At 41.6% G+C, this 25,452-nt stretch overlaps 1 long non-coding RNA gene across 1 annotated transcript; it reads right to left on the reverse strand.

Moving 5' to 3' along the window:
• Positions 1–691: 691 nt before the first annotated feature.
• Positions 692–24,704, reverse strand: LOC110345192 (uncharacterized). The gene is made up of 3 exons (XR_002388356.2): positions 17,937–24,704; positions 4,658–4,817; positions 692–2,641 (listed from the first exon to the last, which is right to left on the reverse strand). It is a non-coding gene; the product is annotated as an uncharacterized LOC110345192 (long non-coding RNA).
• Positions 24,705–25,452: the final 748 nt, after the last annotated feature.

Below are 25,452 nucleotides of genomic sequence, written 5' to 3' on the forward strand. Positions count from 1 at the left end.
CAGCCACAGAAGTGCTCCATGCTGGTGGGCAGCAAAGGTATGTGTCAGCTTCCATACTGATTCCCAGGATGGTCAGGGGGGCAACAGTTATTAACCATGTGGGTGTTCAGTTGACAGTTAAAAAAATTAACAAAATACTTTTAACCCCTCCTACAGAAGAAAAAACTGGGGTATATAAAATATTTATCCTGTTCCTGAGTTCACACAACTTCACCAGGACTCAAAGCTTGTGCTCCTGACTACCACAGAATGGCTGGAAATGTCTCTGGCCTCAAAAGAGCTTTGGAGGAACCTCATGTCTGTCTGAAAACAAAGAAGAGAAGTAATTTGAAGCGGAGACTCCAACTTCTGCCTGGCTCTGCAATTCAAAAGAATGCTAACCCAACTGTTTTGTTTTGTTTTTTTCCCTAACAGCTTGACTTGGTTTTGTCTTTGAAATATAAACACTGAATCTTTAAAAAGTTTATGCTGCCTCTGATATGTTCCCTAGAGAAGTAGTATTCCCAATTTTTAAATCACATACTATCAACACATATTTGAATATGGTTCCTAATAGATGCAAGTTTATTTGTAAATTATATATGCTACAATACTTATATACATTGTGTGCATTCTAAGTAACATCTAAAAATAAAAAAAGATAAAATATTTTTAATAACATGTATTAAGACAGTACAAAATCACTGTTTATTTCATTAAGAAATTGTAAATGTAAGTTACTGAATATGGTTCAAATATCTGGACCTAAATTCAGCTCATTTTTATACTTGATTTTAATGGCCGCTAAAATTAGAAGTTCACAGATATGTAAACCCACATGAAGTTTATCACTAGCTATGCTTATTAAACAACAGTTCCTAGTTTTAACAACCCTAACTACTAATTATACACTAAGGATTTTTGGAGTATGAGTACAGAAGAGAGAATTTAGCTAGTATATTTCCATTTTTACTACTGTTAGGCAAACAACTAGCAGATGTTAGATTTTTGTATTTTAGCACACAACTTCAAAGTTCATTGACTTTCAGCTAGAGGAAAAAAATGTCTTTTTGGGTTTTTTGTTTGTTTGGGCTTGTTGTTGTTTTGTGGTTTTTTTCTTTTTGGAACAGGGTCTCCCTATGTGGTCCAGGCAAGCCTTGAACTTACTACGTAGCTCAGGCTGGCTGTAAACTCACAGTGATCCTCCTGCCTCAGCCTTCTGAGTACTGGGGTTACAGGTGTTTACCATTGCCCAGTCCAGCTAGAAAAATTTAAATAGGATAGGAAACTATCATTCCTGCTTTTTAATTGTTGTGTAGTTGGGAGAATTTGTGTTAACCTGGTATTAAGTGCAACAATGAAATCTTAAAATGATGGAAATGCTTCCACAAATGCTCCTTTGCAAATTTTTCTCTCTATAGCACATATTTCTTTTAGAAACTGGCTCCTGTTTTACTCGCTACTAAACTTCACCTTTACCTTAAAAGAACAGATCAAGAAGTTTTTTTAAAAGAATTCTCAAGGGGAACTCCTCCCTCATGGCAGGGCCGGTGGGAAGTGAGGTTCTAGGAGGAACCGCCAGAAGTATACGGCGACTTTGAACCCCAGATGGCCAAAGAAAGGTCTCTGGTGGGAAGACAAACGCCAGCAGAAGAGTTTCAGCGGGATTCGGAGGAGAGAGGAAGATGGTCTCCTGGGGCGACCTGGGCAGAACTGGGAAACGTTGCCCATCCCTGGGCACAAATTTAGGGAAGTCTAAGTCTCCTCTTTCTGCAGGCTTTCAGGAGGTGCCGGCGGGTTAGGCGGAGTAGGAATGAAGATTGACTGCAGCTTCGGTTTCATTTCTGTTCCTCTGCAGATGTTACTCTATCGAACCCACCTCCTTTCCCTCGTTAGTTCTCAGAAGCCAGAAGCCCCCAGAGGTGTATAAAATGTGGAAAGGCAGGATGGTGTGAAGAAGCCATTCCAAGTTGGAGAAGAACTGAGAACCAAGGCAAGGCCATTGGAATGAGCCCAGAATTGATATATTATAGAGACTGACACATCTGTCATGCATGCTTTGGTAGCTCTTGCTCGTTATTAAAATATTATATCTTATACATTTTCTTTATTTCATATTTTTTGTCCTCACATCCTACATTTTTCTTCTTCTTAGATGCAATACTAAATACTAAATCCAAATCCAAGAGAACAAAATACAATTATTGATGACTTAATGCAAAAAAAATTAAAAAAAAAGAATTCTCAAGGGAGCATATTATCTGTAACTGTATGACATCACAGAAAAAACCAGCAAATTTGGTACATTTAGTCTTTCTTGAAACAAAAAAAACACACTTCATCTTTCTCTTTCAGTGGCACTTTGCCTCCAGCTTTGGTGGACTAGGTAGTCTCAGAAGTATTTTCCTATTTAAAATTGCTATAAAAGTTAGGACAAAACAAATGTTTCTAAATCTGCTTGAAGGCATTAGAAAGTTATGACGGTGGTGAGGAATCATGGACCAGGCACCTCCAGGGCAGAGAAGCCCAGGGAGGCAAGCAGGGCAGATAGAGCTGCTCTTCCCTTCTAGGCTACTGGCAGTGTGCAGAGCAATGGCAGACTAGCTGGGATGAAGCCGAGTCACTGGTAGGAAGGAAGTTGCATGCACTTGAAGCTGTGATGCTGAGGGAAGGAAATCAGACATGGAAGGTTAACTATCATACGGTTTCTCTTTTATGAGAAACCCAAAGTATATCATTTAAAGAGCAAAAGAAAAGGCAGATGATAGGGCACAGGGAGACAGACTTTGTGAAGACAGGAAAGAGATCTGGAGATTCGAGGGAGACAGGACAGAGGCGAGATGAAGGGGAAGTAAAACGGATGAAGAAGCAATAGTGTAGGTACCAATATCCCACAATGGAAGTTATTATGTATCACAAACATCTACTAATAAATACCACTTGGATTAAAAAAGACAATAAAAATAAAATAAACAAAAATGGCAGAAAGGCTGAGTTTTCAACAGACTCACTCGACTAGAGGAACAAAAATCTGAGGAGGAGCCTTGGTAAATATATCAGGAACTAAACTCTAGGAATAAAGTGAATTAGAGATTGATCATTCCTAAGAGCACTTGAGCTAGGTGTCAAATCATTTCAACTTCCATTTGAACTAAAGTAACCTGTAATTGCTATTACTACTCAGATACCTGCCTAAGCAGCAGTCTCTTTTCTTACGAGAAGACAGCATAATCCAGAGTTTGGGAATATTTCTACACTGTAAAGGTTTTAAAAAGAAATCATCAGGCATACAGAGGACACGATGAAATTGAACATCAAGAGAAAAAATACATAATAGATACAACTACACGAGGAATCTGGACAAAGAAGTTATTAGGTATAAATTTAAAATATATATGACTAATACCAGGTGTGATTGAAAAATATTATGAATGTTTAACTTAAAAAACTTATTACAGGGGCTGGGGATTTAACTCAGTGATTCTGCTGCCTGCCTCACAAGCACAAGGACCTGAGTTTGATCCCCGGTACCAAAAAAAAAAAATTATTACAGTGAAACACACATTGACATTGGTTCTCTCAAAACACTCCTCACTTTGAACACATTTATCCTGTCTTCCTGCCACTTTCTGAACCAGTGATGGAAGTGCTCTTTTATGAGAGTCTAGTTGGACTATTGTCGCTGCCTCCAAGTCCTGAATCGATTCAAAGCATTTACCTTTCTTTGTTATTTTGACATCGAGGAAGAGCCATAGATCCCACCCTGGCGGATCTGGCAAATAAGCTAATAGCACAGAGGGAGACAGATCTTTTGGAACTGGAAAAGGGACCAAGAGATGGAGGGAAGGGAGAGGCAGGAGAAGGAAAGTGGAAGGAAAAAGAATTAAAAGATGCGTTACGTACATGCACCAGCTCCCCATGGTGACTGTAATCACTATGTCCTGCAAATGTACTAATATTTTTTAAAAGGCCATTAAAAAAAGGTAGAGGAGAACACATCATAATGTTTTTATGAGGCTGCCTTTCTGTGGGATGGCGCTCAGCAGCAGTATTTACCATAGTTTTGATCACACCTCATAAAGACACTAAGGAAAGGGCCTTCAGAGTCTCTCTCCTATACCCAGGCAGATCTCAGGGTCCTTAGAGAGACATTGGCCCAGGGTTTCCCAGTGAACCCCACACAGGAAAGGATGTTGTAACGTTCCTTCCAGAACTCTTTAAGGGTTAAATCTGTATCTGAGACCATCTGGAAGCACAAGTGGCCTGCATTCAGGTCATAATTCAAGTCTTTGATTCTAAGTTAAAACTAAAATTCCAGTTGTAATGCAAGTTGTTCATATGTCAGGTCAGTCAAAACTTGAGGGTCCACTACACCTGTAATCTCAGCACTCAGGAGGTTGAGGCAGGAGGATCAATGTGCGTTCAAGGCCAGTCTGAACTACATAGGGAGACCACATCTCAACCCCCTCCCCAGAAACCAAACCAAAAAAACCAAAAAACAAGCCTCCCCCAAAAACCCCTTAGAGTGGAGACTAAAGTATGAAGATATTTTTTTAAAAAGGAAACATATAGTATGGTAATACTGAAAAATAATCTATAATTAGAGTACAAGGGGAAAGAAGAGAGACAGTTGAGACTGAAGTACATCTAATAGACAGTGACTGAGATTTTTCTGTACCTGATGACAGATGTGCAGCTCTACTGTCAAATACCACAGCACAGGTAAGCAGCAAGCTTCTGTGAGGTACAAAAGGTCTTATACAAAATTCACTTCATTGATGACATCCGTGGCTCGCTGTAAATTCCTGGCTTCACCCATTTTGAGGACAATGGCTTACCTACGTGTCATGTGGAGAATGAGCTTTATATATGGCATTCAATTTGTGATTCTAGAATCTTCATGTGGGTTGGAGCAGGCTCTTTTTCCAGTGGTTACACAGATACAAACGTCTGACACACCTTGCTGTGAGCTAACTTTCCATTGACTGTTGACGTTATATATTCTAATGGAGTTTCACATAGAGACTCACACTAAAAAGTGGGTTTTTCCATATTTCATTATTAAAACATTCTAAGAAATACAATATACTCTGATCTATTAGGACCACTTTATTCTTATCTCTGCCTCAAGGGTCAGCAGACTTCTCTGTCAAAACCCAAGCAGCAAATATCTGGGCCCCTGGGGCTGCAGATGTGTCAAGGGCCCAACCTGGCCCTCATAGCCCCCAAGCCCCGCACAGAAGCAGACCTGTGCCGTCTGGCCCCAGCAACACTGCATTTAAGGAACTAAGCCAAGGGCTATTCCCACAAGTGGGACCCCGCTGATTGTACCGGATAGCAAACTTTTCACTCTATATAATGTTCTTTCATTCTTTTGTCTTCATGTGTTAACCCATGATTTCTACGTCCCTCAGCAGTATGTACCTCCTAACATCAGAGTGCAACACACGTTGCTATGTTAGTTTCGATCCACCATTTCAGTCATTTTAACACAGCAAGTGCTTCCCAGGGATGAGTTTTACAAAATCCTTTATGAATAGCAAATAAGAGTCTTCTAAGCATTTATTTATTGAGTTTAAAGCAAGTGTATATGGTATAGAATTGAAATTACAGTATATAAATTTAAACATTTCTACAAAAACTGTAAAAGTGTATCTTCACATTTTGATTATCAGTTTTTTTTAATCTGCCTAATCATAATGGTTAATATTTTAAATAACAATGCAGGGACAATATCATTATGGAGGATAAGGGATAGAAATTTATATGTGAAGTGGTCTTTTTGACAGTCTTCAATTCTTCGGGCTGAATTTGAGGCATCATTGTTTGAATCTCACTTGGCTATCAAGAAGCTATACTGTCCTAACATTTCCTGATGTTAACATGCTAGAATGAAGTCTGAGGGGCTTGGAAGGAAACATGGGTGTCAGAATGAACTCATGTTTTTAAATAGATACACAGATGGATAGATGGATAAATATACACACATATGGATGATAGGTAGACAGATGAAAAATGTGTGAACACGTGTATGTATGTATACATATATTCCTGTATCTGTGTACTGAGAAGGCATGGGAGCAGCAACACTTGCTAACAGGGATGCACCTAAGTGCCCAGATCTTGATTTCTGAATGCCATCTTCCAAGGGCGCTCACTGGAGAAATCCCTAGGTCAGGACTGGGAAGGGAACGTTTGAAATGAACCTGAAACATCCATGGTCTCAGAAACTAAAGATATATGACAGAAGCTGTTGGAGGGCACCAAATTTGGCACAAGACAATGTCAAATAAATAATGATACTAAGCTATAATCTTTTGAAAAACCATGAGTCCAAACTTATATAATGAAATCAATAATAAACTAATGTGAAAAGGGGAAAGCTTCACCTTATAGTACAGTGACAGTCAAATGTAGAAACAGACATTAAAATGAGTTAGAAAAGGTGTAAGGGCTTCAATGAATGAATAAATAAAAGTACAGCAACAATAACACAAAGACAATCCTGAAGGAGCTAAACTGTGAGTTTCTACTGACCGAAGGGGACCATCTGAACACTGATAAAGATAACATCTTTCGTGAATTGAACAACGTCAAATATATTATTTAAATCCATGACTTTATGGATTCTCATAGCCCTTCCAAACTCATTGGTTGCTTTTTTTCTTTTTTTTTTTTGGTACCTAGGGCCCTTGCACTGAGCTGAACCCCCAGTCCTTGTTTTATTTTGAGACAGGATCTTGCTAAGTTGCCCGGGCTGGGCTCCAATTTGCAATTCTCCTGCCTCAGCCTCCCAGAGTGGTGGGATTACAGGTGTGCACCACCACACTTGGCCTATCCTGATTTTCTTGTATGACTTAAAATGGGGAAACCAAACAGCTGCTGAGGGAATTTTCCCTTTATTATAGACATCTAAGTTAGGTAGAAATATTACAGGCAGTCAGACAGGGCTAGGGCATTGAAAGAGTCACTGCACAGGGTGAGAACACATTACAACTGTGGTTGGAGGCGCATCTGTTGAAGGCCAGGGCTCAAGATAAAGATGGAATGACTAGGACTATGTGCCTCCCTGAGGGATAGGCAATAAACCAAAGATTATACTATAATTGGTATCACCTGCTCCAATGAAGTCTAGACAGACATCAGTCACCCAGGTGGGTGACCAGGACCTCCTGATCCATCCCTTTCTAAAAAGGTCCTTGTTCTTTCCATGCACACTTGCTATGTGACCCACTTCCCCACTGGATCAATATTACTTAAGCAGCTATATTTGTAATCTTATTGATTATAGTTCTGGCCAACATTGTACCCACCTTGTGATTTTGCTCTATAAAACTTTCCCAAAGAAGTACTCTGTGGGAACCCACTTTCAGGTCCTCTCCTATATCTCAGGAGCTATCTCTTTGGATAAAGATTTCCTACACTTAACCTCCGCTGTTCCTTAGAATTTATTCTTCAGTTTTGGGCAACACAAACTTGGCTTATTTGACATCTAGCAGGTTGGGAGGTGCACCCCCACCCATATCATCTTTACAGAAGCCCCCAGGCCATTCTATCCACTTTGTATAGGCCTGAAATTTTCTACAAGAGAACATTTTTTAAACACTGGCATGTGGTTTTAGTTAAACACAAGGCCAGCACATACAGAACTCCCAAGGCACCAACCAGGCAGAGAGGACACATGGAGGCAGGTACCTAGCCAGGCTTCTCTTGCCAAGCCATTTGCTTCGCTGGGTAGTAGTCAGCAGGAAGAAGGGACGCGTCCTTCCAAATGATCCACGGAGAGTGGTTACCAAGGGAAGCATTCTTCAGAATTTTTGCATTAGGTGATCTGCCGGTCTCTGTAGGAGTGGCATCCGAAAGCCCACTCCCTGAGAACGACCTTTTCCTGGCATGGAGAGCTGCACTGGGGCCAGCTGAGTGGAGCAGACACCAGGAGCACCAGCAGCTGGGTGAAAGCTGGAGAGGAAGAACAGCACCAGCCAGTTCCTCCTGGAGCAGCAACACAGTGACAGGAAGAGGAAGTTCTGCCAGCATGAAGCACGGCCACTAGGAGGTGCCTTAGACTCACTGTGTCCTCTTGGGGGAGTGAAAAGAGCCACCGGGTTCCAGTAAGTGCTTTGGCCAAGCTCTCAGTGTCTCCCTCCTTCTTGTTCCTGAGGTGTAAGTAGCCTTAGGGAAAATACACTGGCCTCCCACGTGCCCACACACCGTCCTGCACAAGGCATAAGTCTCCATTCCCCAGGATGTTTACTAATATCCTGCAAGTGGCCATTCATGGATTCTACCTAGCTGTGTGAACCTGGGAATTCCCAGCCCAAATCCATGCTCATTAGGCAAATATATATTAGGAACCTGGTTTCCAATAGGTGTATTTCAAAATGGTGATTGATTTTGCCTTAGATCACTATTATTTCAGAATGGCCAAAACAAAAAACTACAAAAAAACCCTGTATTTCTATTGCTGCTAAGATGCTGGTGTCTGGCAGGTGGGCAGCTGTGGGAGAGAGCCCCCCCACCCCGAGTTAAACTCAAACACAGCCCCCAGCCCCCCACCCCCACCCCATTCCCACGAGGCCTGTGTGAAGACTGAGAAGGAAAAGCCTGTTCTCAGACTGGCTGCCTAGGGAGCCTGACTTCTGGGTTTCCTCCCTGGTGACTTCCCGACTTGGCTTCTGTAAGAAGCAGATCTGCTTTTGTCCCAGAGGAGGCCAAATGTCACAATAGAGAAAATGGCTGCTAGCAACAAGAAGACCCTCATGAGAGAGCAGGGGAAGGCTGGGCCAAAGATCCTGAACAGATCATTTCACTGGACTAGAGAGAGAAGAGGGAAGGTTTGGTTTTGTTTTTCTAAAGCTGACTCATTTACCTAGGAAGCTTCTCATCTCCATGCCTCTGCAAGCCTTCCTGGATTCCACCTCCACCCCTGGGACCACCCCTTACTGCTAGTTCTGGAAGTCAGTGAGTGATAGGTCAGAGGGGCATGCAGCCCGTGGTGTCACCCAGCCACATGACGTTCATAAACAGCCACAGTCATCTCTTCTCCAAAAATGGCTAAAACTGCTTTTAAAGACATCGGGAAAAATGCTTAGCTCTTTCACAGCTAGTGTGAAAGAGTCCCTTGTCCTCCCTCCCAGTCCTCCTATCCCCAGCCTTCCTCTTCCTTTTCTCAATTTGACCTCCCAGCATGTTTATTGTTTATACTTTGCCTTTTTTTCCCAATGCACATTCCCTTCCATGGGGTCATATAACAGCTGTTCATGTAGAAGTCTCCTAGTAGTTTTGGAAACTTCCTTCAGCTCAAAAACAACTTAAAAGCCAAAAACATTCCTGCTTAATCCTCATCCTGTTCACTTTAGAAGAAATCAAATTAAAAGTCATAGAATACTAAGGCTGAGAAAGAACTACCCCTAAAAGAAGTACCCTTGTGTTAAAAGTTTAAGTACCTGAGAACAAAAAGAGTGCCATTAAGTAGACCAATGCCTGATAAATCTTAGTTCATAAAATCCGATATACATTTTGGGGGCATCTACTATAATTCAGAGACTGAGCTAGGTAATGATACAAAGATGAATAAGGTTGTGCTATGAGTGATTTAAAAAGTACAGTGAGAAACACTGGGAAATTCTCACCGCCGATAGACTAAACTGAATTCAGAACAAGCTCCAGTCTTCTAGTTATACATGTCGCTGTTTCAGATAGAGAGTCACAGGAGAACAGCCTTCCTAGAACAATGCAGAGGACTCAGAAAAATTGTATCTTAAAATAGAGTTGAGTCTCACACTCTTGGCTTGGACAAAGGGATACATCTTGATGTCATGTATTTCGGGGAGAAGGACGGAGAGGTCCAGGAAGCATTTGAGTAGTCTTTTTCTGGCCATAGTGAATTTGAAGGTGTCTTGCAGAAACAGATGTAAACTCAAACCAGATGAGCGTGAAGTGAAGGGACTCGTGTGAGTGCTTAGGCAAGGAACAAGGGGCGGTGAGCACGGAACAGTCACCAGCTGTGGCCTTTAGGGGCATGAGAGGCAGTAGCTGTCACTGTGGGGAGCGCTGGCCTCAGCAGAGAGTGATATGTCACAGAGGGTGAAGAGATGCACAGGAAGAGAAGGGAAAGCAAACCCTGAGCTCACGCCAGCCTGCCCAGCCACTGCCACAGGACACACTCAACAGGCAGCCAGAGGACCAGAGAGCTGGGCGACGTGGTACACACCAAATAGGAAGGAGAGGAATGGCAGTGGGTCAGGAGGGGAAAGCAGAAGACAGCCAGCATCAGATCCAATGGAGATGTGAAGAAGGGCTTTTGGTTATGTAGGTCTGAAGGTCAAGGGAGAGGTCAAAGTTGGAGACAGACATTTGGGGGCTCTTTCGTTCCTGGATGGTAATTAATGCCATGTTTCCAGATGAAATCATTCTGAGAAGATAAAAGGACTAAGGCCCAGGCCCTGGGCTGAAAGCCAGCCGTTTAGCAGAGGCAGAGCAGCTAGCAAAGGAGTCTGAGAGGGAGCAGCCAGTGAGTGTTCAAGTCCAGGAAGCAGCATCCCTAGAGACAAAAGAAGATTTCAAGGAAGAAGGAGGGGCTGGTCCATTGTCCTGAATGAAGCTTAGAGGTTGAGTAGGAGTGTCTTTCATGTGGAGATGGAAGACTAAGTAATACCATGCACAAATGTAACCACATGATGAGCAAATCGGGACTTAAGGGTGCAGCAAAAGACAACTTGAATCACTTTCTCATATGGGTGTCTCACTCACATGGGTGAAATTTAGGTCAAGCCCATGATTTTTAGATAATTACTTGAATGATTCCACAGCTACATGAATTTTGTTCCTTTAGAGCTTGGAGAGCATGAGATGCCCTCGGTCCTTGAAGGGTCTCCAGGCAGACAGGCCAACATGCGGAACCAGCTCCAGGCAGGGGAAGCACAATGTCTTACTTTTCTTTAGCATCTCTCATTTCTTCTCTCAGTGCTCACTTCCTGCTCTGATTTATCTTCAAACCAGCTAACACATAATCTTATTGCCCTTGGGGTGGTACTTGCCACGGAGGAAAACAGATCTGATAACTTTGTGCCTCTGGGAGGACCAAAGGAAGAGGAAAACATTTAGCACCATTTATTCCTTTAAAAATAGATCTGTCCTTGTGGCCTGCTAGGTGCTGGGGGAAATCAAGTGATGAACAAAAAGAAACACAGTACTTGGTTATCATGGGAATTACAGCAGATGATTTCTGAGCCAGTCATGCCAACGAGTGTCAAGTGCATACACAGAGCTGCTGAAAGGCACGGTTGTTAGGGAGTCCAGGAAAGCTTTCCTGAGGAAATGATGCGGGGGGGCACTGGACAGCTGAGTAGAAGTGGGCTAGGAGGGGTTATGTGGTGGCAGCTCTGAGGTGGGACTGTCTGAGCAAGGACCTGGTGCTGGAAGGGAGAATGGAGAGAAAGACCAAAAGGCCAGAGTGGGAGAAACCCCAGAAGACTGTGGAGTCCATGCAGCAGCATTCAGGGACTGTGCCTTTCCCCTGGTGCCAATGAGAAGCCGCAGAAGGGACTGGAGCAAATTTGGAATGTAAGGAAAGGGTGGCAGGAGGTAAGGCGGGTGCCCTTTGATGTATGTGGATCAGATTAATACAGAAATCTAGGCTAGTGTTGAAGGCAGTTTGGACTAAGGCAATAGTGGGAGTTGTGGCTGGAGAGTAGGAATGCAGGAGGAGGAGGGCACCACCGGGCCCCGGGTTTCTACCTTGTAGACTTGTCAGTTGGTGATGGTGATGATACTCACTCGTTCATAAAGCAAGAACTTTCTATCCATCATGCTGCCCCTCGGCAGAGCCTATTGTTAGGTACTTTGTCTTCTATGGGCCCCCGCTAAAAGACAGACCGGTTTCATTAGGGAGATAGGAAGTCAAAGAGTATGGTGTTTCACCCTTCATTACGGGCCGGACTTCGCACGAACAGTGTAAACATTTCCAAAGCATGTTTACATGCAGTATTTTATTTGGTCCTCACCAAAATTTAATCACTTTTTCTACCCACCTTTATTTAAAGATTAAAGATTGGTACATTCACAATCTTGGTCCAACTGTGATGTGTATTTCTGGGCACACCATCAAAAACTTGCAGCTGCTAAATTCGTTATGAAATCTTAGCCTCTCTGAGGTTTAAGGGAACATCAGTTCTCAGTTACGACCAAACCACTTATACCGCTGAGGCCCAGGGAGCTAGCTGGAGGAAGAACTGAGATGATGGTCAAATAGAACAAGTACATAGCCCATCAGTACTTACCATCTCTGCTAGTTATGCTCTTAGTTTCATACAGAGTTTTAAAGAAATGAATAGAAAATTTGGGACCCCCCGAAGGGCACTCCATGTGTCCTCCCTGTGCTAATGTGATAAACCAGTTCTACTGACAGGCAGACTCCAGGACTCAGCAAAGGGCCTGTGGCTCAATGCAGCGTGCACAGGAGTGGCACATGTGAGGCCCTGGTTCAGTCCTCAGCACCACAAAACCAAATCACAACAAAAGATAAAGGACAGACCATGAAACCACGAGGAAGGGGCGATGGGCAGTGAGGTGATGCCTAAAGAATCTAACAAACAAACAGAGCTTCGTGTGCAGAAAATCAGCCTCAACGCTTCTCAGATCACAATGCTCTTCAAGATATATTGCTATGACTCTTAAGCCTTCAAGCTTGTCCTTGATATTTATTTTAATTTGTTCTGCAGAAAAATGTTAGAGGCAAGAAAGGAGTGATGCCCTAAATAGGACTTGCCCCTAACTCCAATCTTCTCCCGTATCATGGGGGCTCCCTCTGCCTCTGCCATTTGTTCACCCAAAGTCCCTGAGTCCTCTGCAGTGTAAGGCTTTGTGCTGCAGTCAGGGGTGTAGCGCAGACATGGAAAGGACACTCACTTTCCCAAGGGGCTGAGAGTCCAGCCAGGCACTGAGACTGGTAAGCAAATAGCACCACATAAAGACAGGTCCTCACAAAAAAAAAAAAAAAAAAAAAAAAAAAAAAGACAGGTCCTCACTGGCAGGTAAACAAACCCCAGAGAAGGTCCTAGGAGACACTTGGGAAGTAAAGGACACACCTTTATTATTTCAGTAACATGTGGAAGAGCACCTATAATTTGATAGGCAGCTAAGAGCATTCCGGGTGGAGGGAATAGTGTGCAACGTGTACAAGGACACAGAACTGCACAGACAGGTGATGGCAGGACATGAGAGAGCAGATGACACTTCTAGGTCATACCAAAGAATGAAAGTGTGTACACATCTGTAAACCCAGCACTCTGAGAGGCTGAGGCAGGGGGATCACAAATTTGAGCCCAGTCTGGGCAACTTAGTGATTTAACAAGACGCTGTCTCCAAATATTTTTTAAAAGGTCTGGGATGTAGCTCTGTACATAGGCCCTAGGTTCAATCCCCAGTATCATGAAAAAAAAAAGAAATGAGAATGGAAGTAACCCACAGCAATGTATTCCACTTATGCTCAAGGCCTTTGCACACAGTATAAGCTCATTTTGCTACTGTCACATTGAGGATCAAATAACTTCACAATCTCAGTGGGCTGCAACAACAAAGGTTATTTGTCATGCATATCACAAGTCAGCAATGAATCTGAGGTCCACCATCTGCTCTGTGGCTCTGAGGCACTCTAGGTGGCAGGTGGACTGAGTGCCAGCCAACCTCATGGCTGGAACCTAGGATGGAGGAGCAGCTCTTCTTTGGGGTTTCCAGGAAACACTCAATAATGCAGCTGCTTCAAAGTCCCATCCACTGCCTTTTTTTTTTTCTTTGGGGTACCAGGGATTGAATTCAGGACCTTGCACTTTCGAGGCAGGTGCTGGAACCACTGAGCTACATCCCCAGCCTCCACTGCCATTTTTAATGGCTTAAGCAAGCCATATGGTAAAGTCACACAAGAGAAAAAGAAAGTGACTTTGCCTACAGGAAGGCAAGAAGAGGACGGGGATGTAAATTATTCTTTCATCAGAGGACACAGAAGACTAGAAGTGGAAATGACAACACAGTGTACTGCACATGGATTGCGGGGAGGGGAGGAAGCAGCTGTTGTCCTAGCTCAGATGAAGAGCAGTGGTAGCACTCCAGCTACTTGTGGCCCAACAAATCACCTTGAAAACACAGTAGCTTAAAGCAACAACAACAACAGGGCCAGGGATTTAGCTCAGTGGTTCCGGTGCCTGCCTTGCAAGCCCAAGGTCCCGAGTTTGATCCCCGGTACCAAAAAAAAAAAAAAGCAACAACAATCATTTTATCATTGCTCGAGGTTTTTGTGGGTCTGGAATTCAGGAAGGGCTCAGCTGGGCTTGGGACTCTATAATTACAAGGAGTGACTGAAAAAGATGAATGTTTACATTTTAAAACTTTATTACAGTAAAAGACACATTTCTGTTAATCCCACTCAAAACATTTCCTCTCCCTTCAAACACTGATCCCATCATCCTTGCCACTTTCTGAAGCAGTTCTGGATGTCCTCTCTCGTGAGTGTCTTTAGTTGAGCTGTAATGGCTGCCTCGATGTTTCGAATCGATTACAAAATGTTTACCTTTCATGGTCATTTTGATTTTAGGGAGGAGCCAGAAGTCACCCAGTACCAGATCTAGTGACTAAAGTACATGAAGATACACCATAATATTTCTGTTTGACATAAATTATCATAAACAGTTGATTAGTATGGGATGATCATAAAATACAATGAATATTTACATTAAAAATACACTATAGTAAAAGACATATGCCAAAAGTCCTCCTCAAAATAGTAAAGATACCTCCTCTTCTAAAACACTTATCCCATTGTTCTTGGCAATATGTATTTTACTGTAATAAGTTGTTTTTTTAAAAAAAATGTAAACACTCATCCAATGTTTCAATTGCCCCTTGTAAATTTGTACTGAGCTTGCAGTGGGGTTGAGGTGTCTGGGGCCAGGGTAGCTCTCTCTGGGGGAGTCTTGGGTCTCTCTATGTCAGCTGATTGAACATCCTTACAACACAGTGGCCCCTGGGCACTCACTGTTTCTGTGATGGCTGAAGGCTTGGAAGACACAAGGCGGAAGTTGCCTCATCTTGTATGGTCTAGCCTTCAAAATGACGACGCATCCCTTCCAGGGTGTTCTAGAGCAGGGACAGACTTTTTCCATAAAAGCCCAGCTCCTAAGTGTTTCAGGCTTTGTGGGCTCCATGGACTCCCACAGACACTCACAACTACTCAACTCTGCCATGGAAGCACAGAAGAGAGAAAGTCAACAGAAGAAAGTACAGCTGTGTTCCAAGGACAGGGAGTTCATGGACAATGGAATGTGAATTTCACATCATGGAATAGTCTGTCTATTTTGTTTTCAATCACTTAACTGTATAAAACCGTTCTTAGCTCAAGGCTAAAAACAGGTAACAGGCCAGACTTAATCCACAGGCTGTTCTTTCAACTCCTGTTTTCCTGGATAGAGAGCAAGCTGGGCATATCCACGGACAACTGCAAACAGGTCTTACACGCGTGGGAAACACCTGGGCCAGAACTGTTAGAGGTGAGGATCACCTGCATTTGGTTGGAGACTGACACCCTCAAAGCCAATGTGATTGCCCCAGAAGGGTGCAGTGAGTGGGAAGCAAGATCCTAGGATGGAATCTTTGGGGCCCCAGCATTCCAGGGGTAGCTAGAAATGAGGGACCAAGGAAGGAAGGTTGGAGAACAGCCCGACCCCCTTCCATCTTTTCTTTACTTGATCTTCTCATCCCCTAACCCCAACCTGCCCCTCCACACTGTATCCAAAGTTATGGGTAGAGAGGAAGGCTTGGAACATCTGCAGCGGGGAGGAGACTTTCTGCCCTCTCCTCTTAGGCCATTGATTTATACAAGAACTACTATAGAAGTATTTGTGAAATCGTACGTTATTTAAATACGAGGTGGCTAATATTGCTTATTAGAGATTTTTCTAACACAGTGCTGGTATAATTGGTATTTAAAATCCATAGTCATTTACCAAAAGGAGAAAGAGACCAACAAATTGAACTCTATGAATTAGTATTTGCAAACATCACTGTATGCTACTTACTGAGAAAGAAAATAAGTTTCTATAGAGGACACATTGAACTCAAGATCTTTAGAAGAGACTGAAAGTTGCTGAACTGCATTTTTCTCTACCTCTTTAGTCCTTTCAAATTCTGTTCATAATTTTTTCAGAGTAAGGACTCTAAGACTGGATAAATAAATTGAAATAATGAATGTGCATTTTATCTAATGCTGGGAGTGGGGAATGAGAGTTTCTTGGCCCACAAAAGGCAGAATAGGTAGCACATTAGATGAACAAGTGACTTCAATGTGTGTACAGGTGATCATGAATTTGAGGCCAGAATAAAAATGACAGAAGCATCATCGTGTTACAATGAAGCTCAATTAGAAGCAGGGAAAAAGCAGCCGGATCCCGTGACGTGTTCCAAGCAGATGAATTTCTAAGTGTGGTGGGCTGGGAATGCGGTGTAGGTGGGTGGGTTGGGGGAGGGGCTCCCAACTCTGTGATTCATTTGTACTCCTGTTTCCACATGGCTTTGAATAGCCTGTAGCCTATCATTCATTTACTGAGCAAATATTGAATGAACTTCTAAGCAGAGATGCCACTTCAGCGGTGCTGAATAATAAACAATATTCAAAAAACATTTGCTCCCTGTCTGAGGAATAGTATATTTTTTAGAGAAGGTTTGATGTGTACATGGAAGGGCACTCTGAACTGGAAGCAACATTTTTCTATTGACCTCTTCCTCATTAATCTCCCTGAGACAGTGGGGGTGGAAGCCCTGCCTAAAAAGCTGTCATTTGAGACACTGTCTGGCTTGTCCTGCTGACAGCCAAGCACCAGGAGTGGCATCTTTTTTTTCCAGAAAACACCTTAATGAGTTTTTTGGTTATTTTGGTTTCTTCATGTCAAGTTAGGTCCTATGCAAAGAACTGAGAGTTCCTAGTCTAATAATATAAAAGCCTATCTCCTTTGTGGACAGGGAAATGTTTTATGTGCTACAGTTGTTTCTATATTACAGGTTATTTTAGAGTTTATAGTAAATCAATCTGTCTTCAAATGATATCATAAAGGTTCACATCGAGCTAAGAACCTAATAATTCCATTTCTTCCTCTTAGCCTTGGTGCTATTGTAGTCATATATTTCTTATATGTTTTATAAACCATTCTACACTGTTTTTAAATTGAATATGGACAAGGGATTTATTTACCATCTCCAACGCTCATTCACACCTTTGTTTAGATCCAGATTTCTATGTGATATCATTGCACTTTGCTGGAAGACTTTTCATATTTATTGCAACCTAGGTCTAATAGTAATGGATCCTTTCAGCTTTTGCATATCTGAATAAGTCTTTATTTCACCTTTGCTTTTGAAACACATTTTGGCTGTTTATAAAACTCTGATTTTGTTTACTTTTCTCTTGGTTATTTGGTCAATTTTTTTTTTTTTTTTTTTTTTTTGGTAGCGGGGATCGAACTCAAGCATTTGGTCAGTCTTGCCAGAGATTTACCCCATTTATTAGTCTTTTCAAAATCACCTCTTCGCTCTGTTGATCTAAAGATTTTCTAGTTTATTAAATTCTAATCATATTATTTCCTTCCTTTATTTGATTTATTAAACTACTCTTTTCCTTACTTTTTATGTTTGGCTTTTTAATAGCTCATTAATTTTAAGACTTCTCTTTTGATATTAAAATATCAAGCTACAAATTTCTTTCTAAATACAGCTTTGGTTGCATTTTACTTGTTTTGAAATTCGATGTTATTGTTCTGGTTTACATAACCTTAAATTTTTCAGCCAGACTAAATTTTCAAATTTTAGTTGCCAGATTAATATTTTAGAATTGTAAATTACCCAATGCTACCACCATGTAAAATCCTTCAATTATTTTCTCTCATACTTAGAATAAAATTGAAACTTCTTACCTTGATTTACAAAGTCTGCAGGATCTGGCTTCTTTCTCACGATCACTTGGCTCCTGTTCTGGTTTTCTCTTTTCTTGCAACCCATAAATCTTGTTCCCAGCCAATGCCCTAAATTAAGATGGGATAGGGTAGGTCATGCCACTGTTATACACAATCCCTGAATCCCAAGAACAATTTCCTGGGGCCAGGGAGCTCTGTAGAGCAACTGTCATCCACGAGGGCCACAGGAATCCAGGTGGGCTCCGTCTTGCGGTCTCGTCATCTGTGGCGGACCAGCCGCCACCAGTCGAAAGGTTCCTGAATGGGGTAAAGGAGGACTGAGAAAATAAGACAAAGAGACAGAGTCGGGAGGGCTCCCAAGACCGAGCACCCAAGTTTATTTTCACCTCTCTTTTATACACTCTGTGAGTTAGGTCATTAATCATGACTTTTATCAAAAACACCTGCTTCCTTGTTTACTAGTTCTTTGGAAATTCCCCGCCCTCACGGGCCTTCTTGTTTCTCGGGCTTACAGAACGTTCATCACGGTCCAGGGCAATCTAATTCGGCAAGGACGCGGTTGCTCATAACAGTCTCCTTGCTCTATACACTGGAGGGTAAGATTAAACATGGAGCCTCTATGGCTAACACCGCTCTCCACAGTCATCTCAGTGCAGGGCTTCATCCGTGCTTGTGGTGGAGGAACGGAGTACGTTAATCTTACACTCAGATACATTTGCATCGCTTCATCTCAGCCCGTTTCCCAGACCTTGTCTATAGCCTCATCTATTGGCATGACCTCAGGGAAGTATAATCTTTCTAAACATTAATTATCTGTATAAACTTTTTAATTCTCCAATTTAAGTTTGTTGAAAACCTTCGTCCCCTCCCATATATATAATGTAGAATCCCATTAAAGCAGGAAATTTATCTTGCTTACTCTGGAATCCCTAGGCCCCTGATCAATATATGTTGAGTAATTTAATAGCTACTCAAGAATGCAAATATGATTAAGACACCATTGCACTTTACACCATGGATTTTTATAATCTTTAAGACGAAGTTTAAACTTACTGGTATGACACATGAATCTTCATAACATAAGGACTGATTACCTTAGTTTATCCCTGGCACTGACTGGGGATGTGGCAGTGAATTGAGAAATCGTCAGCTTTTATTTTCCCTTTCCTTTTTTTTTTTTGGTTTGGTACCAGGGATCGAACTCGGGTCCTTGCGCTTGCGCAGCAGGCGGCGAAACCACTGAGCTAAATTCCCAGCCTCCCTTTCCTTTCTTGTACTCAGGGACAAAGTCAGATAAACATTGTAAGACAGCCAGCAAACTCCCGCTTTTTCAGACATCTCCTTGTTGAAGTTTAGAATTAGAATTCATTTAGTATGGATGGGGTCAGATAAGTAGTATATTAATACATGTTGTACAAAGAAAGAGATTCACTAATGTGCTTTCACATGCCAGATCAGCGTTTTAAAATAATTTAGCAAAATGCTTATAATTTATATTAGGATAGGGCGAGATTACGTTGCTAAAACAAAAACAACCAACTCCCAAATTATCACATGCTTGATGCAGTGAGTGTTTCTTATTCGGGCAAAGTCAGGTTAGTTCAGCCTGTCCTTCTCCATCTTGTAGCTATTCCAGCTACCTCTGATGACAAAGATCCTGCAGCCAGGCAACAGAGATGAGGTGCACTGCTTCTTCACTGCTCTGCCCCTAATGTGACACTTTTAAAATTATGTTGGCTAGAAATATGCATGTGGCCTCCGCCTGTCCCTAGGGTAAACTTGAAGAGATGCAGAACCCCATGGTTACTGGAAAAGCACTGAGCATCTCTGCCTTAATCGAGGCATTAATTATTCCTTTGATCTTGTCTACCTGCTGACATTGACTGGAGCCAGGCTCCTTCGAGCCCCTCTGGGCTCTGCCCCCCGTCTGCATACTCTAGTTTTAGCAAGAATCCTGCTAGGTTAGTTTCGGGAGAATCTCCTATCCTTGGTACCCTATCCAATCCTCACCTCCCACCTTTGTTATCTTCTCACTGTGGGCTGCTTTTGGCAAGTATCTTGTCAAAGTGTTTTAAACAGAATCCCCCTTAGCCCTCATGTTTCCTCTTAGTAATTTCACATCCACTGGCCCCCACCCTATTCCTTGGCTATAATGTCTTCTTGTCCTTGCTGTCTTCACAATTTAGGCTAATCTCTCTTCCGTACTGCAAAACCCCCATTGCTACAGTCCCTATGCCTATCACAATAGCCCTGAAGAGTCTAGTCTGCCTTAGCAGTTTAATACTATACATGACGTTTTCAACTCCATATTTTTCTCTTTGAGTGCAGTTCTTCTCCGTAGATTTCTGAGCCAGGAATCAAATTACTTGCCTTTCCTCCAACACAGCCAATACACAATGAAGCAAGAACAGTTAACTACAGTAAACATTCTCATTTGAAAGGTGTAAGAATAGTAGATGTAAAGCCGTCAGTTGTCCATAGCAATTCTAAAATCTGACTCCGGGAACACCAGGTTGGTTTCCTACCCTAAAAGTGGGAAAGAAAACTTTCTAGTCCCTGAAGTCTCTTGTTCAATATTCTCTGTGGCCTAATGTTCTGCCTTCTTGGGAGACGTTTTCTGTGGCTCCTCTTCACAAATCACAGATCTACATTACCACAGTTCTGGAGGTGCCAGTTTTTTATGCTAATCACTGGGTAGAAAGGTGTCAGTAAGGCTGTTTCCTCTGGAGGGGCTAACTGGGGGAAGAGTCTGTCCTCTGTTCGTTCCAGCTTCTGGTGGCCACTAGCTTCCCTTGGCTTGTAGCCGTATCTACATCCCTCCCAGCTTCAAGGCCAGCACCTTAATGGCACTGTTCTCACAGTGCTTTCTCATACGTGTGTTCTACCTCTAAGAACATGTGATTGTATTTAGGATCTATGTGAACGATGCAGCTGCACTGATTTCTCAGACTGTTTCTTGATGGTGGATATTTAGTGGTCTAAGGGTGTTCTTTTTTTGAGAGAGAGGGTCTCATTATGTAGTCCAAGCTGGCCTTGGACTTGTGGCTATCCTCCTGCCTCGGCCTCCTGAGTGCATGTGTCACCATGCCTGAAACCATTTTTCGAATTCTTGATTTTGATTCCATTTTCTAATTTTTGGAACTAAATGACTTCTTGGGAGACACATAGAAGTTTAAAAATTAGATAACCTACTAATTTATTCCCGGTAAAAACATGATCATGTATTGTTTGTTCTTATTAAAAATCAAGTGGAGAAAACTAAAAACCTAAGGAAACCATGATTCACGTAAAAGAAAAAGCTTTGCAAATGCTCCCGAGGAAATATTCCTTAGGATACACATAGGTGAAACCTGTGTCATCAGAAGCAGCGCTGACGGGATTGAGGATGCTGCTCAGCATATACACAGCACAGGTTTACCAGGGGTGAGAGATTATTCTAATCAATTGCAGATCAAACTACAGGAAGCAATGGGCAGGCGACCACATTTACTAAGCACAATAGTCTTAATGCCACACCACCAATGCAGACCTCTTGGTTAGAATATACAGCATAGTAGAAGCACATTAGAGGCTCACCGGGCCAACCTTCTGGTCATTTACACTTCGAAGCAAATGTAACAGCTTTTTGTGGCATTTATATTGATGGGAGTCATGAAGGTAATCCCAGATTGTTCTTTTAAAATCTAGCATTACTTGAGTGTCATTATAAGACAGTCCCTTGAGTATGGGAGAAAATTCAGATTAAATACCCTAGCAAGAATTTGAAGGAAAAAAATGTGTTGGGATGTAGTGGCGTGAAGAACAATGTAATGCAGATTGAGCACGGAAATAAAAGCAGAGGTGATCAGGGACTTGAGAGTCCAGAGAAGACACAAACCACAGAGGAAGAATGAAAGCCAAGAATCAATCAGAAAGACAGGATTTGAATTCCAGCTCCCCTATTTTAAGAATCTAGTTGTTCAATTTTGGTATATTCAGCCTCCTCATCTGTGAAATGGAAGTAATGATGCCTACTTCACAAAGTTATTAATTAAATACAAGTGTGTAATGTCCAACTCAGTGCTAGGCACCTAACAGGCATCCAATAAATGTTAGGTTCTCTTTCTTCATTGCATGTGCACAAGTTCAAGTCGAAAGGAAATGAATAGGATAAAGGAAATAACTGTCATATTAAGAGAAGCAATAATTAACCCTAAGTATGATAACAAGAAAAGAAAATATGCAGTGAACATAAGGTAATGAATCATTCTAAGAATAAAAGCTCTAGGGGTAAAACAGTGGAAGCAGGAAGCTGTCACAGAAGTGTAGGCAAGAAATCCTTGAATCTTGTACCCATGGCAATGCATATGGCAAGCTCTTCATATTTAAAATCTATTTTTGTGGGGACTCTTGCAGGTCGTCTGGATTTGAAATATGAGGCAAAAAGACTAACTCTTCAGTAACTGAGTAAATTACAATCATTTCTTAAAATGAGGCAGACTGGAGGTGAAGCAGGATTGGTGTTCTGTTCTGGCCTTCAAAACTGAAATGCCTAGGAGACATTCAAGTGGAGATGTCATGATCTAAAAGTGGGCAACACAGGGCTGGGGATTTAGCTCAGTGGTTTCACTGCCTGCTGCGCAAGCACAAGGACCCAAGTTGGATCCCCGGTACTAAAAAAAATAAAAATAACAATGTTAACCACAAAAAACAAAAAAACAAAAGAAATACAAATAGGATTTTGGGCAGGGGATTTAGCTCAGTGGTTCTGTCGCTTGCCTTGTAAGCACAAGGACCCAAGTTCGATCCCTGGTACCAAAACAAAACAAAACAGAAAAAACAAAAGTGGGCAACACAAACATCTGATATTTGGCTATGATAATACTCTGCTTCTAAGAGGGACGTATGGCTATAAAATTGATTACTACACCCCCAGGAATTCTACTTCGTAGAGACTGGAAACAAGGAGCCATTAGGTTGTTCAACCACTGAAATAGGAAAGCAAGACAATTTACTACCTGGGAGGCCTAGTGAATAATATGTCAAAAGCTGCTCAGAGGTTTAAAAAACATCCACCAGATTTTGAAAGTGGAGGGAAGCCAGGTGTGGCGGTGCACAGCTGTAATCCTAGCACTTTGGGAGGCAAAGGCAGAAGCCTAGGTTTGAGTCCCACCTGGGCAAAATTTAAATACATACATACACACACACATTCATACATGCATATGACTGGTGTAGCTCAGTGCAAAGGTCCTGGGTTCAATCCCTACTACAGTATCTCAAAACAAAACACAAAACTCTGGAGGTAGATTTTGAGTTATTTAAGTAGACTAGGACAAAGCCTCAGGCTAATAGTAATGCAACACTAGCCCAACAATTGGGGTTTGATTTTTTAAAAATGGCTATATAGCTATCTGAACTTTGTTGAGAAACTTCCAGCTTCTATCACACTGAGAATAAAATCTGAATTCCTTGCCATGGCCCGCAAATTCCTGTAAGATCTAGCACTTGCTACGTCTGTTTGCCCTCTGCTTTGAGCTGTTTATTAGCCTTACTGTTCTTTCAATAAGCCAAGCTCCTTTTCATTCAAATCTTTCTGCATTTTTTAACCACTGCAGTTCTTTTCTCACTTTTGTGCATGGCTTTCCTTGAGCGCTGTATCAATACTGTACCTTCCCTACATCCTTTAAGTCGTCACCCCCTCTTGCAGATCTGACCCTAAAAAGGGGACACCAGGTGGGCTACCTTTGCTATTGCTTTAGCTATGCATTGTGAAAAAGCAAAGAAAAACTTTAAAATCAGCTCACCTGACTGTGGAGCTACTGATTTACTTAGAACACTATCAGTAACATCCTAAAGGTTCCCAGTAATATATTCTTTCCCCCTAAGTTCTCAGAAAGCCACAATTAACAGATAACAAGCTTAAGTTACTTAGAAAAAATGAGTTTGAGGAAAGGTGAACATAAGTAAAAGTTTATCCTTTCTGTAAACTCGTATTCTTGTTTCATTTACTGTTTCCTAGTTGGTTTCCAGTCACCATCATTTGATTCCACCATCCCACCAATGTATTTTAAAGTTTTGTTAAAATCCAGAAATATCTCAGTCTGAAGACCACAAATTTTTACATGCTGTGTAAAGTACTTCCACATCCCATTCACATTTAAAATACAAACCCTGTCTTGTTAATAAAGACATCCAAATGATTCACTGACTGCTTAGTTCTCAAGGTCAGTAGTGTTCGGACTTCTCAGATACTGACAAAACCCAGGACAATGGAAAGACTGTAGGAAACTGAGAATCAAGGGTGAAAAGGTAAAAATGAGAAATTAAGGATGGCAATCAGGTTTATAACCAGAGCAATTAGGGCAGTGCTATTAACATCCATGACAGTGGAAAAGAAAAAATGATTTGAGAAGTTTTGGGCATACTGGATTAGAGGTGCCTGCAAGATACACAGACATCTGGGTGCATGGGTCCAGTGCAGGTTGTTATAGCCCTGCACTACACCTCCGTTTCTTGGATTTCAGTGACTACACTTTTATAATAGAGTTCTGCTGTAGATAATCTCTTAGGGGCCTCCCAACTCTAAAAATTCAGTAAATCCAACAACCTTATCAGTCAGTTAAGTAATTTGGTTTTATCCTCATTTTCTCCTCATAACTCTGGAGTATCATGCTGCCTATCAGCATTTTATTTGGATACTTTAACAATAACTATTAACCAACTGGAAGCTGGTGAATTCACACAAGTCTTTTAAATTTTAAGACAAACACTGGCTTCCCTATTGATGAAAAAAATGTTATATATATATATATATATATATATATATATATATATATATATAGTGGAAATTCCTTTTCCATAAATTCTTCCTGATAAACTTGGAGAAGTTGAAGAGTCATTATTCCTGTAACAGGAAAAAGGAGAGAATATGGAAAAAGGCACTTGACAAGTAAAATCTAAGATCTGCAACATAACTCATTTTAAAAATAAAAATTAAACATCTAAATTGACACCTTGTAATATGGCAATGGAAAATCAAGAAGCAATGGAAATTGAATTCTTAAATTTTATTGTCTAGAGATAATGATCTCAATTGCTTCACTATTGGATATTCTGGAATTTTCCCTGTCCTTACTTCCTAATTGTTCATAGGCTCTTGGTTGTTACAAATTACAGTATAGTGGACCCTTAAGGTACGACTGGCCTGACATACAAACTTGAGTTAAATAGCTTAAAGATTCACCTGCCTCTTGTTATCTATAGCGTATACCCAGGTAAACGTCCAGATCTCAGCTGAATTGACTTACAATCAACTTGAGTTACAACCAGCCCCCGGGAACCAATCAAGTTTCTAAGTCAACAGTCCATTGTATTTCACTACAAGAATGATTTTATGTTTGAAGAAGAGGGAACACTAATCTTAGCATTCTGGCATGTTTAGCCCTCATAATAAAGCCAACTTTGGTTCCAAGGAAAGGCTTTTTGGGACAGCTGACATACAAAGGACACCACCTGGGTGTGTGAGTACAGTAGATAA

Source organism: Heterocephalus glaber, unplaced genomic scaffold, assembly GCF_053883595.1.
Source record: "Heterocephalus glaber isolate CG9 unplaced genomic scaffold, H.glaber_assembly_v1.0 deba00000809, whole genome shotgun sequence".
In the NCBI taxonomy this organism is placed as follows: domain Eukaryota; kingdom Metazoa; phylum Chordata; class Mammalia; order Rodentia; family Bathyergidae; genus Heterocephalus; species Heterocephalus glaber.